The sequence below is a fragment of the Pseudonaja textilis genome, chromosome 6 (assembly GCF_049901715.1).
Source record: "Pseudonaja textilis isolate UNSWEBS1 chromosome 6, rPseTex1.2, whole genome shotgun sequence".
In the NCBI taxonomy this organism is placed as follows: Eukaryota; Metazoa; Chordata; class Lepidosauria; order Squamata; family Elapidae; genus Pseudonaja; species Pseudonaja textilis.
In genome coordinates this window covers 55,292,376-55,311,090 of record NC_141995.1, presented here as the reverse complement: position 1 = coordinate 55,311,090, position 18,715 = coordinate 55,292,376, and the positions used below count along the sequence as shown (strand labels likewise).

At 40.9% G+C, this 18,715-nt stretch overlaps 1 protein-coding gene and 1 long non-coding RNA gene across 8 annotated transcripts in view; one reads left to right on the top strand and one right to left on the bottom strand.

Annotated features, from left to right (window-relative positions):
• The window catches only part of LNX1 (ligand of numb-protein X 1), a 154,062-nt gene that overhangs the window by 111,953 nt on the left and 23,394 nt on the right, over positions 1-18,715 (bottom strand). The window contains exon 1 of one of the 7 annotated variants that reach the window (XM_087936620.1): positions 5,177-5,438. The exons of 5 other annotated variants lie outside the window; for them this stretch is intronic. The gene's annotated coding sequence lies outside the window, so the exon portion shown is untranslated. Of the gene's footprint in view, positions 1-5,176; positions 5,439-18,715 lie in introns of those variants that run through there. One more of the 7 variants, XM_087936617.1, reaches the window with a different exon arrangement.
• Positions 1-18,715, top strand: part of LOC148125484 (uncharacterized) — a 91,001-nt gene that overhangs the window by 69,093 nt on the left and 3,193 nt on the right. The gene's annotated exons all lie outside the window — the stretch shown is intronic.

The window sequence follows — 18,715 nt, the reverse complement described above, 5'->3', positions numbered from 1 at the left end:
TTGACTCAGCCTTCCATCCTTCCGAGGTCAGTAAAATGAGGACCCAGATTGTTGGCGAGTGATAGGTTGACTCTGTAAACTGCTTAGAGAGGGCTGTAAAGCACCGTGAAGTGGTATGTAAGTCTAAGTGCTATTGCTAAGTGCTATATAAAATAAAGGTGGTATACAACACTAATTGTATATAATAATTGTATATAAAATCTAATTGGTATATAATAATAATATTTTCTCAGGTATAAAATGGAGTGCTCTTTGCAAGAAGGAAGCACTATCTCCTCTTAAAATATATCTATATATCAACGTACCAGCAGAATTGAGCCCAAAATTTCTGTTGCTAAATGAGACATTTGTTAAGTGAGTTTTATCCTATTTTACAACCTTTCTTGCCACAGTTGTTAAGTGGATCACCATCGTTGTTAAATTAGTAACTGGGTAACCCGGTCGTTAAGCAAATCTGACTTCCCCATTGACTCTGTTGTGTCAGAAGGTCACAAAAGGAGGATCTCATGACCCCAGGACACTGCAACCATCGTAAATATGAGTCAGTGGTCAAGCGTCCGAATCACGATCATGTGACCATGGAGATGCTTCAATGGTGGGTGAGTGTGAAAAATGGGTATGAAAAATAGTTGTAAGTATTGAAAAATAGTAATGTCACTTGGTTGGATGCTGTTGGGTCTTCAAACGGTCCCTAAATGAACAGTTGTAAGTCAAGGAATACCTATACTTATTTATCCTACTATGCCTTTTAGCTTGCAAATAGCAACGCACACCTTACTTAAGAGTGGCGGTAATGCAGTGGTTAGAGTGCAGTACTGCAAGCTAAATCACTGCTCACTGCCAGGAGTTTGATCCTGACTGTACTCCAGTGGTGGGATTCAAATGTTTTTGCTACCATTTCTGTGGGTGTGGCTTGGTGGGCGTGGCATGGCTTGGTGGGTGTGGCTTGGTGGACATGGCAGGGGAAGGATACTAAAATCCCCATTCCCTCCCCACCCCATTAACCTGCTTTCCCGCTCCGTTCTCCTGTGCAGGGCAACCAAAGAAGACCCAGCCAATCAGCTGGGACTCGGGAGGCGGAGAAGAGATGGGGGCGGGGCCAGTCAGAGGCGGTATTTGCCGGTTTTCTGAACTACTCAAAACTTCCGCTACTAGTTCTCCAGAATTGGTCAGAATCTGCTGAATACTCACTCAACTCTACTGTACTCAATCGTACTCACAAGGGACTGTTTGGACTGAAAAACATTCGATAATTAAAACCTGATAATTACAATGAAGAAATCTTTTAATGTCTGTCTGGCAGAAGTGGCAATTTCTTAATGGATGGGTGAGAAAATAACCCAACAGAACTTTCATGGTACAATCATTTAGCCTTATTCAGAGAATATTATGGAGGATCCAGATAACTTTCACTCATAACCCTCCTGGGTTCTTTCCATCCTTCATTTTTTTTCATTAAGGCAGGAAAGACAGGATAGCTGCAGTCATATATGACTGGTATTTTTGCTACCATTCCCCGGTCTGGAATCAACCAAAATATATTAAATTAAATGAAACCAATCCTAAAAATCTAACCCCTGTGGTGTAATTCACTTAGTTCAACAATACGTGGGAGTTAGCAGGATATAAATAAATTGTCATGTAATCCTACCACATCCCTAATATATACATAATTAGTAACCACCTATTAACCAATCTGAAGAGTAAAAAAGTTACTATCAGTCACTCTCTCTGTCTCAACCCTCTCTCCTCCAGAGAAATATTCACATAAGACACGGCTGAGTTTGCAAAAAGACTTGTCTTCCCCTGATTTTACCTTGGAAATAATCAAAATGAGGATTCCTTGAAAATAGAATCAGAGTTATTTAGATAGGACAGCCCAGTTCTTTTGTTACAAGCAAACATTCTGTCCTAACAAAAACAACTTAGCTTTAGAAAAGTATCGCATGCTATGTGTTTACACGCATGCTGTAAATGGGATATCTTTATATTGAGAAGGATTAGACACTTGGTGACGTGAAAAGATCAAGCAGAAATATCAAATGTGGACCTAGTTTAGATAACTTATTATTTTCATCAGCTGGAAAAAAAAAATCCTCTTGGATTTTGATGGGATGTTGCATTTTGCATTGTACATTTTCACAATCCAATAGAACGAATGTAATGTTTTCTCATAGCCATTTCACGAGGTTTTCTTTTTTAGAAAGTTCTCAGAATAAAGTCTTAATTTTATGACTTTATAACCATGTACCACTTAGGCTGTTACCTAAAAGTCTGAATCAGAGTTCCCCAACCTTTTCAGGGTTTGCGGCCCGGTGTGGGGGAGAAAGGGATAGCTCTACGTGAGTAAGAGGCAAATGTGTATGTGCATCTTGCACAAATGAAATGTGCAGCGGGCTTCAAAAATTTTAGCAAGGGGTTCTCTGCCCAGTTGCTGGGTGGGCGTGGCCATGGTGGGTGTGGCCTAGTCAGCCTTCTGCACCACGGAGGGGGGGCGTTTTTGCCGTCCCCGGGCTCCGGAGGCTTTCCTTGAGCTTCCCGGAGGGCAAAAATGGCCTCCCTGGGCTCCAGAGGCTTTCTGAAAGCTGAAACAGGCCCATTTCCAGCCTTCCTGAACTTCTGGGAGGCCCCCTTTTTGCCCTCCCTGAGCCTCCGTACCTGCCCTGAGCTTACCTGCATCCAAAATGGGCAGTGTGTGGTCTTCTGGGAGGGGATGGGTGGGATGGCCGGGCCCAGCCAAGACTGGAATTGGGGTTTTTTCCAAACTGCACAGCATCTTAGTTAGGGGCTCTCCCGAACCCCTGTGAACCCCCAGCAGCCCAGACCTGAGTATGCAGATGTGCATGGCCGCTGCTCAGGTAAATGGGGATGTGTGTCATGCCCCTGGTGGAGACTGACTCTGAGGGAGAGGAGGAAGAGCCGACAGGGAGTGGAAGTGTGGCTCCAGGTGTTGTGGAGGAGGCTGGGGAAGGGCAGAAGCTGGCTGGGCAGTCAGAGGAGGATCCAGGCCCATCCCCTCTCCATCCTAGGGCACGCAGGGAGGAGAGGATAAGGGAGACATGTGATCTACTTAGGAGGAGAGGGCCTTGATCCTCTTCATGGGCTGCAGCTGTGAGAACTGGTTAAAAGGATGGACATGCGTATGGGCCAGTGCTGGAAACAAAGCATGGAAATACCTCTAGTCTGTCGTTCCTCTCTGAGTTTGGCATCCTTCCCAGTGTGTGTTCGGATATCTGTGGATGTCTTCAAGCCCTTATCTTGCCTGGTTCCCTTAATTGCTTTAGAGTGATTTGTGTTGTTTTTACTCTTTATAATTTATAGGAATTTTTAGTTTATAAGGGATTTCCACCTTCTTGTAACTGCTCATGTGGGAGTATTTTGTCTCTAGTCAAGGATATTTGGAACTTGGAAGCAAAGTGAAGGAATAAAAGGGGCTTTGCCTGTTTTTTTGTGAATTTTATAGGTTTGAGTAGGAGTCCTTTAAAAGTAAGTGCATGCATTTGATTTGGCTTCCTTTAATCCCTATCACATGTGTTTCTCAACTTTGAACAACAGTGCCTGTGCTTGCAACACTCTACCCTGAGACCATCTACCGTTCTTTTCAGCTTTGTTTAATTGAACAATTAACAACCCACCAAAACCATCAGTGTTTGGTTGAGTAAGGAAAACCAGAGTAGAACAGTGCCACCAACGAGTCTCTGAACATCTGGATTAAACATCCCGCATCATCAGCTGTTTATCTTTGTTATGTAGTATTTGCAGCAAATGTAGGCTTCCATGTGTGGTGTGTGATAACAGATAATCAGAGTTGGAAGGGACCTTGTAGGTCATCTAGTCCAACCCCTGCCCAAGCAGGAGACCCTACACCATTTCTGACAGACGACAGTCCAATCTCTTCTTGAAAGTCTCAAGTGATGGCACTTGCACAACTTCCAAAGGCAACTTCTGTTCCATTGGTTGATTGTTCTCACTGTCAGAAAGTTTCTCCTTATTTTCAGGTTGAATCTCTTCTTGTTCAGTTTCCATCCATTATTCCTTGTCTGGCCTATAGGGGCTTTAGAAAATAGCTTGACCCCCTTCCTCCTCTCTGTGGCAGCCCCTCAAATATTGGAAGACTGCTATCATGTCTCTCTTAGTCCTTCTCTTCACTAGACTAGCCAGGCCTATTTCCTGTAATGGTTCTTCATATGTTTTAGTCTCCAGTCCCCTAATCATCCTGGTTGCTCTTTTTTGTACTTTTTCTAGAGTTTCAACATCTTTTTTTATAGTGTGGTGACCAAAACTGGATGCGGTACTCTAGACGTGGTCTTACTAAGGCTTTATAGAGTGGTATAAGATCACTTGATCTTATTGTATCTGTTAATGCATCACACACATATAATGAGACAGAGTGCAGTGCATAATTTTGATATAATCTTAGTTTGAGGAGGAACAGCCAACTGAAGTCAGGAGAGAGTCAAAAGCGGTTTGATCAGACAGGCACACCAACTTGCTATAGAGACTCCCATCAAAAACCACCACCACAATGTTGTCAGAACCAACAAACAGAATCTCAGGCAGTCATTCTCAGTGTCCTGGGAAGTTAACTTAATTGAATATAGTGTGATAGTGTAGAACTATACTCTAAATATTCATGTACCATTTGTGGCAATCTATTCATATCTGTAGTCATATAACTCAATAATCATAAATCTAGGAAAACAAAATGTTATCACTGTGAATTAAGTTCTTTGCAACAAACCAATCAGTTTAATATGAAGAACAATAATGTGATTACATCAGATGTTCAGAAAAATGCCACTGAATTCATACAGGAGGATTGAAAGCTATCCCTAGAAAATACGGATGTTCCAGGTGCATGCATGTAGGCCTTAAATCACATGCTAATTAAGGTTACCTCAGCTGGTCTTTAGCAGAGGAATCTGTATGAAGGTTGTTTAATTCCAACCTTCATTCATTGAACTCATCTCTCCTGTCAGTATACATAAAGCAGTGTCCAGCTTCTGTGAGTTAAATTTTCTAGTCAAGTGCTGTAAACTTTCAAACCGAGGCCTTTCCCACTATTACAACAAAATGCATTCACCTAGTAAGAGAATGTCCTGTAAGGGTACAAAACAACAGAACTATTATCCTCATACATTAAAAATGAAGCAAATACTTGTTCAGGATTACTCACTTTTTTTTTCCTGTTGAGTTGCTTCTGTCGCCAGAGGCTGGGGAGGCTGAGTGAAAGTTGGAACAAAACACAGCTTAATTTACCTTTTGTTATTTGTATAAACCATTTAATTCCTGCATATACAGTATTTAAAGAGTCGTAAAACGTCTCCCAGCCAGAGTATTGGGATGGTGGGGGAAAGGAGAAGAGGGAAAAACGGAAAAAGAAACCACGGTTCATTAATAGATGTCCAACTCGACTTGCAGGTTCTAATCTGATGTTTGCAAGAAAGAAAGAAAATTTTAATTGGGTGATTGACTCAAGGAAATGCGTGACATCACTCAAGGCTGAAATTACAAACTTTACCTGAATGATTTAAAGCAACAGTCGGCCACACCTGACCAGTCATAATTCTGGGGAAGACACTGTGTGTACTTCCCAGTACCATTTCATATCACATGTAACTTTTTTCCAAGCAAGACTTATTTTACATCTTGAATAAGGACGAAGAACGCCCCATGGATTTTAAACAGGAGGCTTATCTCCTAACTACAATTAAAAGCAAAAGTACAAAGCACCTTTGGAACTCCTCAAGGATTATAGGATAATATTTTACTCCAGACTTGCTGAACTAGTTTGAAAAAAAGTTAAAAATTCATCCCAAAAGAGTAAGCTGTCTGTTCCAGCAGATAAACCTGTTGAAGTGGATCCTTTATTGTAAGTAATACATATTTGTTATAAATCACACCAGGTTAGTTGGGTTGTATAAACAAAGCCATGTAAATATATCACAGGGGTTGCTATTTACCACACTAGATTAGAAGAAATCTAGTAGAGGCTCAATTGCAACCAAGTATCCAGGCATGATTTTATGTGTAGGATTATTTATAAGAGAAATATTAATCCTTCAAACCTCCAGATTTGGGCAGGTGACCACAGAAGCATCGTTTAAAGACCAGGTGTGTCTTCCTTTGGATTTCTTTTAGTTTAGTCTGATTTCAACATATCTGAAGGATCCAATTAGCCAACAGCTAAATTTGTTGAGATGCTCTCCTGTTCTTGAGTTCAGAAAGACATTGAGGAGAGATGATTAAGAACAGCTGAAGGAATAGATTGAAGTTCTTTAGTCTATGTGGGAATGAGCAAGACTAGACTGAAGACTAAAGGGATGACACCATAATAATCTGAGATCAGCTCAATAATTCATGAAAGTAACATGCCACGATGCATGGAAGATATGGAATCTGCATTTCTATGAATGATGATAAGTCTAGGCCTAGTATATTCATATTTATGTCTTTTCATAATGTGTGAACCCAGAGAGTAACTTATCAAACCATGAAAGTTTTGAAAAATAAACCAGTCTAGTATAATGTATGAACTAAGGATATGACCTATTGGTTTCTGACAGAAGTGGCCACATCAACTAATTTTTTTAAAAAAAACCCAACCCATTAAAATATGTAAATCAATCATCCCTTATTTTTAATCAGAAAGTTGTTTAGTTTAAAAAAAATCATTGCCTAGTAGTAACTTTTCTCTTATTTGGGCTTCTTTCTTATTCTTTTCATCACAGTCAGAACACCTGAAGGATAAAGTTAGGGACAAGCTTCAGGGAAACAAAAAGTGGTTGCTAAGAGTTGGTATCCCAAAGGTGCTTTTTCAAGAGGCTACTGGACTTTCTTGTTTTTCTTTGAAGACATTTTGCTTCTCCTCCAAGTAGGAGGAAACATTTGGATGAGAAGTGAAACATCTTCAAAGAAAAACAAGAAAGTCCAGTTGGCTCTTGAAAAAGCACCTTTGGAACAACCATGATCTAAGAGTAGCTACCAACAACAACATCCTCATCACCAGTATGACATACAGTCAGAGTTAATGTGAAGAAAAACATTAAAGGAGAGGAGAAGGAGAAGGAGAAGAAGGAGAAGAAGAAGAAGATCTGGTACTTTATTCAGCTCCTAATCCCTTTTTCTTCTGGAAGACTAGAAATAAAGCAAGTCCATTAGAAAGAAGATAATCCAAAAAATAAGTCTAATTTCCTTCCAAAGCAGTGGAAGCTAATTTTTGGAGAAGCTCAGGTGGGATAGCCTTCCAACAAAACAAAGTATCTTACAGGGTAGTGAAGACTGAATCTTTAATGGCAACGCAAACTCTTCAGGGCCACTTGAACGCAATACCATGGGCAACTTCAAGAAGCATTATATAGTCCCAAAGGCACTGCAATGGACAGCAAAGGGTGTATCATTTGCTATACAAAGTGTAAGCGCATAATGTTTGTGAGCAATCTGAACACACACACCTCCTGGGAGTAGAAGGCTCACCACAAAGTAATTGTCTTTCTTTAATTACTATTTTATATTATTAACCTTGCCTCGCCCTTTGGAATTGAGCTGATGCTGGTCAGAAATGAACTACACCCAGAATTATGGGGTTTTTATTAATGTTTTATTAATAATTACTAGATGTAACATTAATAATTACTAGAGTAACATTAATTACTATTAATGTTACTAGGTTGCATAGGATCTTTTACTGCTCCCTTCCATGATTTGTCCCTTGAGTTTTCTTTGGTAATAACAACGATGTTATTCTTTCCATAGTTCAGATATAGCAATGCTCTAAAAAGTGTAGGAAATAGGAAAAGCTTTTTTTTAAAAAACTCAAAAAGGCAATTTGGAAGTTTTATAAATAGTTTTCAGTTTCCAAATCTTTTCATTAAGGAGGATAGTGAAAATGAAGCTGGTCTTTCACTGTGTACCAGAAACCATTCGTAAATTGCTTCTCTATTCTTATCTCTCTGTGGGAAAATATTGACTGCCCACAGTAGTGAATCTAAAAGCAGCTCTATATTGCAAACTTAAAAATACATTTGCAGGCAATGACGTTGATGATAATCTCTATAATATAAATCAAATTCAGATCAAATCTTTATTAGAGCCATAGACCATAGGAGGGATATAGTTATTAAAGAAGCAGAAAGAATATATCAGCCTACACATATAAATATATAAAAATGAAAATCTAGAAGATATAAATGATACATGAATATATCATCTATCATCTCTCTCTCTCTCTCTCTGTGTGTGTGTGTATGTATGTATGTATATATATGTATATGTATATGTGTGTATGTATGTATGTATATATGTGTGTGTGTGTGTATATATATATATATATATATATATATATATATATATATATATATATATATATATATATATTTCTTAAGTTTTTGCGGAGTACTTACATGTATGGTATTCAGCTTGGGTATTTTCCCATGTCATTGTAGTTGTGCTTTTAAAGTTGTAGCAATGTTTCGGCAGAATCTCATCTGCCATCTGTCAAAACGTTGCTACAACTTTAAAAGCACAACTACAATGACGTGGGAAAATACCCAAACAAAGCTGAATACCATACATATATATATATTATCTATATCTATCTATCCATCTATCTATCTAGTTCTAGCTCTATCATCTATCGATCTATCTATCATTTCTCTCTCCCTCCTCCCTCCCTCCCTCCCCTCTCTCTCTCTCTCTCTCTCTCTCATATCTATCATCTATCTAAGGAATCTGAAAGAATTTAAAGGAAGGAATAGGCACATTAGATAGATCAAGGGGAGCATAAAAGGTTAGCATGTAGAAGACTGTATCATGGTACAAGACACAGTATGTAATATGGTGAACTAGGTGTTCATTAAATCTAGTTATAGCACAGGCCGCATTCAACAAATTGTGCCTTTTGAGTCTTTCCAACCTCTGATTCCAGAAAAGGCTTGTTTTACCTCCCTGTAATATTTCCAAAAGGCTATGTGGATACTGCTATAATATAGTTTGATCACTAGAGGGCCCTGGACTTTGTTGAATGATGATAGACAGTTCTAGGAGAAACACAAATGTTCTTTCACCCAATACATCCTGCCATATTACGATACTGCTAATATTGTGGTTGCTCCTCTTCTGCCATGCAGAAAAACAGTGGAAAATATTCTGGGCTCCAGGAAACAAAACATTTAATGATAAGTGTTACATTCCGCAACACAAAACAATTGTTAACATTTTCCAAAAGAAGTCTCTGCTCAGGGCTCGTTTAAATGTATTGTTTTTACTCCTAGTTATGTTCAAACTCACGAGCCCACCCCACCCCCACAGACTCCAAAAGTGGATAACTAAGAGCAGATGTCCTGTGGTATTTTTTCTTTTCCAATGGCTCCGAAGCAGTCTGCTTGGAGAGCCACCCAGTTTGAACACTGGGAACTAATTTTTCAGCATTATGTTGTGAATTGACAAGCACACTTCTCCGCTGAAGTAATTAAAAGTGTGGGGGGGTGTCATCTCCTTTCATTATTTTAAAAAATGTCACATTAACTCCCAACTGAAATTAAAAACAAAACAAAACTCTATACTTTAGGTTTGAAAAAGTTAGGACACTGTAACTCTGAGAAACAGTTTAGACACATGACCACCAAGCCATGCCCACCCAGTCACATGACCACCAAGCATGCCCACCCAGTCACATAACCACCAAGCCACACCCACCCAGTCACATGATCACCAAGCACACCCACCCAGTCACATGACCACCAAACACGCCTACCCAGTCACATGACCACCAAGCATGCCCACCCAGTCACATAACCACCAAGCCACACCCACCCAGTCACATGACCACCAAGCATGCCCACCCAGTCACATAACCACCAAGCCACACCCACCCAGTCACATAACCACCAAGCCACACCCATCCAGTCACATGACCACCAAGCACACCCACCCAGTCACATAACCACCAATAAGCCACACCCACAGAACCGGTAATAAAACATTTTGAATTCCACCACTGGGCAGAACGTTTGCCATCAGCTAGCTTGGGTTCGAGGCCATCGATTCAATCAGCATGTAAAAAGGAAGAATGTGATCAAGAGTCATTTCGCATTCATACCCAAAAATCATCCAGGAGAAAATGGTGTTTCCCTCAACCTTCTTCATAAGAAAAACTTGGGGGGGCAGGGTCAAAGTGCACAGAAACCTTCAAAACTGACCGAGAGTGATCTATGAATATGACTTTGATACTTCAAGTATGACAACACACACACACACACACACACAGAGAAAACACATAGCTGAAGGCAGCAAAGAAAACAACAAACAACCCACAGAGATCAAAAGAGAGTTTCAAAAGGAAAATTTATTTTGGAGCTTAATTTTCCTGTACTTTGTTTCTAGCCCAAGAAATAAATAGGTGTGTGTGTGTGTGTGTGCAAGAGAGAGAGAGAGAGAGAGAGATTTTGCATGCTTATAAGAGTTTCTTTCTCTTTGCTCAGTTCCCCAACTTGTGCCTGTCATATATACAGGACCCCTGGGCAGTAATCCTTGCAGCTAAGTCTGATGATAATTGTAGTTTAACCCAGATATTTAGAAATGGGTTGTGTGTGTGTTAAATACTACTACCGTGTTGGCGAACCTATGCCATGCATGCCGGAAGGCACACGCAGAGCCATTTACCCCGGCACACAAGAGGTTGTCTGGAAGAGCCCTACTGCACATGTGCGTGGGCGCTGCCGCCCGACAGCTGATTGTCAGGTATCTGGCACGCATGCACAGGGGGCGGAGGGGGTGCGCGGGAGGTGTGCATGCATGTGCAGGAACATGTCGCAAACGGGGGCACGGCTGCATGCACAGGGGGTGTGAGGGGGGGCATCACACATTGCCTTCTGGGTGCTGCACAATTATCGGCACGGGAGCCAAAAAAGTTTAGCCACCACTGTAATACTCCATACCTGGATGAGATCTGATTTGACCAAAGGACTTTTAGTTCTAAGCGAGAAAAGAAACCCCACTCTGGCACCCTGAGTGTTGTCTTAAATAGCAGAAGCTACTTTGGCATATTGCAAAGGGAACTACCAGGTAGTCCTCAACTTACGACCACAACGGAGCCCAAAATTTATAATTGGTAATTGAGGAATTTGCTCAGTGAGTTTTGCCTCATTTTGCGACTTTTCTTGCCACCTTTGTTAAGTGAATCACTGCAGTTGCTAAATTGGTAACACGGTTGTTGAGTGAATCGGGCTTCCCCCATTGACTTGGCTTGTCAGAAGTTCGCAAAAGGAGATCACATAACCCCGGGACACTGCAACCGTCATAAATGTGAGTCAATTGTCAAGCATCTGAATGTAAATCACGTGACCGTGGGGAAGCGACAATGGTCGTAAGTGTGAAAAATGGTCATAGGTCATCTTTTTTCAACGTTGTTGTAACTTAGAACGGTCATGAAACGAACTGTTGTAAGTCGAGGACTACTTGTATTAATATAGTAGTAGCAATACAAACGGTAGTAGGAAGATAAGATCAGTGGGAATACATGGGAATGGTCTGAGAGGAACAGGGAAATCCACCAAACCAAAAGAAGTCCTGGAACATCTCCTCAGACTAACACATTTTATTACAAAACATAGGCGCTTGCAAGCTGCAGCTCGTGAAAGATGTTAGCTTTTTAAAACAAATTTTTAATGAAATTTGTGTTCTGACAAATTGGTGTTCTGAGCTAGGCTTCCCCAAAAAGCACTAAGCAGACTTTTTGTCCTGGCAAAGCCCCTTTTATTAAACAAAGGTGAATTTCTTGCATTCATATTCAGCCAAAAGCTAATTAGGAGCACAGACCTTATCTAGCCTGGAGAGCTTGCCAAGTAAATAGTTTCAAACGCAGTGCTGACAAGGAAGGACTCGGCACAGAGGCTCTGAGACACACAGACAGATCTTCACACCGCTGCAATGAACGAATGAATTGTTTCCTGCAAAAGCCCCCTCCCCCTTTGCTCCTCTTTTAATCCCTATGGGAGAGGCCATTCACCGTCCACCTGAGCCTTTACTCCCAAGTCAAGCCTTGTTCCTTAGCTGTTTCTTTCTTCTGACAGCTCTGCACATGCGCACACTGGGAACAGTCTCCAGCTGTTCTTCTGCCTCACTGATGTCCGACTCCAAAGGCAGCTGATAACTGCCAGACTGCCCTGGCCTCATCTCTGCCTCGGATGCAGAGCCCTCGTCTGAACCTTTCTCAGCCTCCAGGATTGGCCCATGTTCCTCCCCAAACTCCTCACTGTCCGACTGTGCTGCCAGCTTTGCTAGCCACCAGCGGGCCACAACAGTTGGTTGAAAAAGGTACTTCCAGATTGCTTCTTGTGTGTGTGTGTGTGCGCGTGTGTGTGTGTTTTCTTTCTACAATTAGTCCACTACATAACCCACTCTCTGTCCCTCAAAACAATTTCCACAGTATCCAGCTTTAAAAAAAATATAACTCTTCTCTTTCTCTCAAAATCTACCAGCCTTAAAAACCCACTTCATTCGGTTTCTATAGTGCACTACTAATACTATAGTTTCTTCCAATAAAAAACTATAAAAAAAGCATTCTACCCTTCCGTTTAAATTCTGAATTTGTTAGATTACCTCAAACCATTTGGAAGCTTGGTCTACTGGTCAAGTGGGAAAAACCAGTCTGTAAATGCTAACAATATTGCAAAGGTTTTTCTCTCTCAAAAGTTAATGTTCTCTCTTCCTTTATGACAAACAGTAAACTACTGTTTATTAACACATGAGGTTTTATATACACCACAAATACAGGAAGTTGGTTTGTAAAATGTGTGGGACTGCCTTGCTCATCTCCTGAGAAGTTTAGCCAAAGGACTCTGATTTTGACATAGGAAGAGAGGATTCAATGGCCAGGAAGGAAGTTTTGAAAAATCTGTATAAAAATACTCCTCAAAAAAACTTTCCACAGGGAATATTAAAACAGGATACAGTTAAGGAAAACAAGGAGTGGGGATGAGGTACAGAATGTCAAAGGCACATTGTAAACAATAAAAAAACCCTCAGGAAAATAAGAGGGAAACAACTTAAGAGTAGAACAAATAGATGATTATAAAGTTTACCCTGGAAATGTACTTCTACAGAAGGGGAACTTAAATGTTCTATGTGATGCGGTTCTCACTGATTGGATTTAAGGGCATTTGAGAATTCCCTTAAAATCATATAACGGTGTATAAATTTAAAAAGCACTCTCATCAATTCCATCCATCCATCTTTCCATTTTCTCTTCAGGATATAAAAGTATTAAGAATATATCTTGGCCACTGGAATTCTGGGATTTTTGGAAAGATGCTGACTTTCGTCATAGTTTCCCATACTACAAAAAATAGAAATTCCCAAAAGCTCAATGGATGAAATGTCCTTAAGATCCCAAGCTGGAAACACCTCATAATGTCCAAATATTATGTATGGCAAGTCAAATGTTTTTAAGCAGTTGGGGTAGATTATTTCAGTTATTTTTTTAGAACCTTGGTAAACTGTTATGTTCTCTCTATCATTGAACCTCCACTGAAATGAATGGTATTTGTGCAAGAATAACTAACTATGCAGCTATTCTTGCTTAGATTTCACACTGTCTTGAGTTTGCCCTGTTAAAACCTGTAATCTTTAGTTTGTCGCAAGTAATCTAAAGCCCTATATATTTCACTGATGCTCTACTGCACACATTTCAGTATGATTAAATCCTGATCCAACCCATTGATCATAGATAAGTTCACTAACAGGAAATATTTTTAACTGTACATATGGTCAGGACAAGAAACAATGAATGGAAACTAATCAAGGAGAGAAGCAACCTAGAATTGAGATGAAATTTCCTAATAGTGAGAACAATTAACCAGGGGAATAGCTTGTCTTCAGACATGGGCGCTTCATCACTGGAAGTTTTTAAGAAGAGACTGGACAGCCACTTGTCTGAAATAGTATAGGTTCTCCTGCTGGAGCAAGGAGGCTGGACTAGAAGACCTCCAAGGTCCCTTCCAGCTCTATTCTGATTCTGAAGTACAGCAATACATAGGTACTCATTGTTAATTGTTTCCGGGAGATGTGATGAGTACCAAAAGCGATGAGTACTGAACAATTCCCTCCCCCGCAAAGGAATAATGTAAATAGATTTCATGTGTTTCCAAACCAAAGACAATGCATAATTTTAAGGCAATAGGATAAAAAAAAGGGTTGTATATCACTTCTTTACATGAGAAATAAACCTAAAAATTAATAAATACGTAGATTAAATAAAATAAAAACTTGACTTCACATGCACTGCATTGAGGAAAAAAAACACAAAATGACAACAGAAGCTAAGACAAGACCAAAAGGGGAGGTGTCCAGGGCAAGAGCTGGCATGTAACTAACCCATCACTGTAGGTTTCGTCTGGAAAGGATAACGGGTCACAGAGGAAACCAACTACAAGTTCTAGCTTGCGCGTTGAGTACCAAACCAAGTACAAGTATCCGGACAAAATTTCTCATCAAAATGCATCAAGTACCAAATTCAATGAGTTCCAAGGCAGTTGAGTACCAAGGTACCACTGTAGAAATATATTGTTTCTATTTTTTCATTTTCACAATGATGTATGAAGAAGAAGAATGTAAGGACAGGTGGTCCTCAACTTACGACCAAAATTAAGCCAAACATTTCGGTTGTTAATGGAGAAATTTGTTACGTGAGTTTGGACCCCTTTTACAACCTTTCCTGCCATAGTTGTTGAGTGAACCACTGCAGTGGTTCAGTTAGTAACATATTTATTAAGTGAATCTGGCTTTGCTTATCAGAAGTTCGCAAAAGGGGATGACTCCGGGACACTGCAATCGTCATAAGTATGAGTCAGTTGCCTAGCATCTGAATTTTGATCACGTGAGCATGGGGAGGTTGCAAAAGGTCGTAACTGTTCTGACTTAGGCTTCCTTAGAAAGCATAAAACCCAATCTTAGTCCTGGAAAAACCTTTTTTATTTCCATGGCTGTGAATTATGTTCATTGACAGCCTGCAAGGCTTCACAAACAGTCTTTCAGGGGAATGTTCATAAACACCCACCATATCGCACTTGGGATGTGGCCAGAGAACTAATTGCCAAATGCAGAGCAAGGCCAAACTTGACAGAGTCAAACAGAATTTTTCAAAGCTCTAATTGACCAGATGAATTAATTGCTTCCTGCAAAAGTGCACGTCCCGTTTGCTCCTCTTTTATATCCTATGGGACAGAGGCGGTATTCAGCAGGTTCTGACCAGTTCTGAAGAACCAGTAGCAGAACTTTTGAGTAGTTCGGAGAACTGGCAAATACCACCTCTGACTGGCCCCGCCCCCATCTCTTCTCTGCCTCCCATTGAGTCCCAGCTGATTGGCTGGGTCTTCTTTTGTTGCCCTTCACAGGAGAACAGAGCTGGAAAGCAGGTTAGTGGAGTGGGGAGGGAATGGGGATTTTGCACTATGTCTCCCCTGCCATGCTCACCAAACCACGTCCACCAAGCCACACTACGTCCACCCAGCCACACCCACAGAACCGATAGTAAAAAAGATTGAATCCCACCACTGGGAGGGGCCAATCATCTCTGAGGTGTGGCCTTACTCCCGAGTAGACTCTGCTTTCTCAATTGTCCTTGTCTTCTGGTAGCCCTGTGCATGCACAGCCTGGGAACTGGGTCCAGAATCTCCCCCACCTCACTGCTGCCTGAGTCTGAAGGCAACTGATGACTGCCAGCCTGCCCTGGCCCCATCTCTGCCTCTGATGCAGAGCCCTCGTCCGAGCTCTCCTCAGCCTCCAAGACTGGCCCTTCCCAACCTCCTCGCTGCTGTCCGACTCTGCTGCCAGCTTTGTTAGCTGCCGGCGGGCCACAGCAATAATTGTGAAAACCAGTCATAAGTTACATTTTTTAGTGCCGTTGTAACTTTTCACAGTCACTAAATGTTGTAAGCCGTGGACTATACATTTATTGCATTTGTTTTACTTTGGAGATTTCTATATAGTACCGCATTTAAATGAGTAGCAACGTCTCACAGAGGAACAAGGGAAATCAAAATAATCAGAGTTGTAACTCACGAGGAGGCATTGTGAAGCTTGGAACTTTTTAATTTAAGGGGGAATTTTTAAAAAAAAACTAAGGAAAGACATGTCAAAACATTATAAATGTCTGTGCGATGTATAAAAAGTAGAATACTGGATTATTACTCCCTCTTCTAATTCAAGGTCACTGACTGTATTTAGGTAGCAAGGGATTCAGGACAAACAGATGTAAGACCAATAAATGCAAGCAGGCTTTTTTCATTTAATCTTTAAGTTCTCAGTTTGATTTATGGGACCCTTGTTATTTTTTCACTTCTCGCAATTTGGCAGAATAATTGCAAGCCCCGTATAGCTGCCTTGTTTGAGAAGATGCAGCAAGAATTTTTGACTTGTCTTTAAAGTGTTTGGGGTATTATAAAAATAGAATCGGTGATTTTTGATGTGCGTCGTAAGGCCAATCGTTAAGCTATGCCCCCTCTGTTTTTTAAATCTTTCCTTATTTTCAAAATAAGGTGTGGGGGAGGGATTTACAAATGCATAATTTCTACTTCTGCATCTTAAAACTCAAAATTGCTTCCAAAGCTTTGGAAGGACCCCAGTTAAGTTCTCCTTCCAAAGGTTTTCAGGCCATAGAGAGAGGGTAATTTGGAAAAGCCCTCTTTTTAAAATTTGTTTTCTTTGGTTCTTTCTACTGTGCTATTCCAGTCTGTTATATTTTTCTTTTAGCAATGCTGTTTTTTTTTAATTGAAAGCACTCAGAGTTGCTTGAGAGGCAGACAGCCTATCAATGAAATAATAAATTAAATTTGATTCTGCATTTAGAATTCAACCAGAGCATTCCTTCACTCAGTGTTTAATCTATGGAAAAACCACCCCAAGCCTATAATAATCACCATCCTAGCCTGTTTAAAAGGGTGCCAGACACATTCACTGAATATAAGGCTATTAGTTCTGATCATAGCAATAACAGCAGTACTTAGACTTATATACCCCTTCACAGTGCTTCACAGCCCTTTCTAAGTGGTTTACAGAGTCAGCCTCTTGCCCCCAACAATCTGGGTCCTCATTTTATTGACCTTGGAAGGATGGAAGGCTGAGTCAACCTTGAGCTGGTCAGAATCAAACTCCTGGCAGTGAGAATGAAGAGTTGGCCTGCGATATTGCATTCCAATCACTGTGCCACCACAGTCCATAAAGCTATGCTTTGCATATTATGAGGGTTCCATACTACTAAATGCTGGTTGGGGTGGGGGAAATAAAGAGTGAGAAGGCTCATCTCGATTTAAATGTGCTCTCCTTATGTTCTTTGGCGATTAAAGTAGAAGGACACAAGGTTCTCTCTAAGTGAATTGGTTCTGGATGGCAAATTATTTCTGCATCCGACGGACAAGTCTATTTACGATGGTTCTGTCTCAGCCTGGTGATTCTCAACACTTGTTGGGAAACGGTCTGTGTTTTCAGAACCTTGTTATGAGGGCTCTTGCAAAATATTTTCTATTGCTGTTGTTTACCTGTGTAATTGTGCTTGGCAAGCTTCTAACCCAAGCAATGAGTTGCAGCTGTCCATCATATTTATTTTTGAAGCAAGTTTATGGAGTCCATTTGAGACTAGAGGTACTCTTGGAAAGAATGACGGTGGAAATTGGCATTGCTATTTGTCCCATGGAAGCTTTTTATTGTCTTAATTAAAATTATTTTCTTTTATCCAAGTCACAGGTATGACGGCGCCTGTGGTGGGATTCAAACTTTTTTTACTACTAGTTCTGTGGGTGTGGCTTGATGGCTGTGGCAGGGGAAGGTTACTGCAAAATCCCCATTCCCTCCCCACCCCGCTAACCTGCTTTCCAGCTCCGTTCTCCTGTGCAGGGCAACAAAAGAAGATCCAGCCAATCAGCTGGGACTCGGGAGGCAGAGAAGAGATGTGGGTGGGGCCAGTCAGAGGTGGGATTTGTCAGTTCTCTGAACTACTCAATATTTCCACTACCGGTTCTCCAGAATTGGTCAGAACCTGCAGGATACCACCTCTGGACGGCGTTCTCTTGGACATCATGCTAATGACCCCCAAAATATACTGGACAATAAAGCAATCTACATCAATAACAGATTGTAAAGATTGCATTGAACATATATAGAGTTGCATTCATTGTTCCATACTAATTTATGATGATTAATGACACAAAAATAGCGAAGCAATATGTAGGTAGACCTCGAATTACAACTGTTGATTTCGTGACCATTCAAAGTTACAGCGGCACTGAAAAAAGTGACCTACGACCAGTTTTCATACTTTGTACTTATGGCCATTGCAGCATCCCCAGGGTCACAAGATTAAAATTCACACACTTGGCAACTGGCTCATATTTGTGATGGTCATGTGATCCCCTTTTGGGACCTTCTGACAAGCAAAGTCAATGGGGACTCACTTAACAACCATGTTGCTAACTTAATAATTGCAATGATTGACTTAACACCTCTGGCAAGAGCAGTTGTAAAATGGAGCAAAACTCACTTAACAAATGTTTCAATTAGTGTTGTGGTTCGCTGGCAGCCTGTGCAGACGTCAGTGGAATCGGACAGTGGGGAAGAACAGGGACCAGTCCGGGAGTCTGGAGAGGATTTGGACATGGGTCCTGCGTTCGATGCAGGGATGGGGCCAGGACCATCTGGAAATGGGGTGCTGACTCCAGAGCCT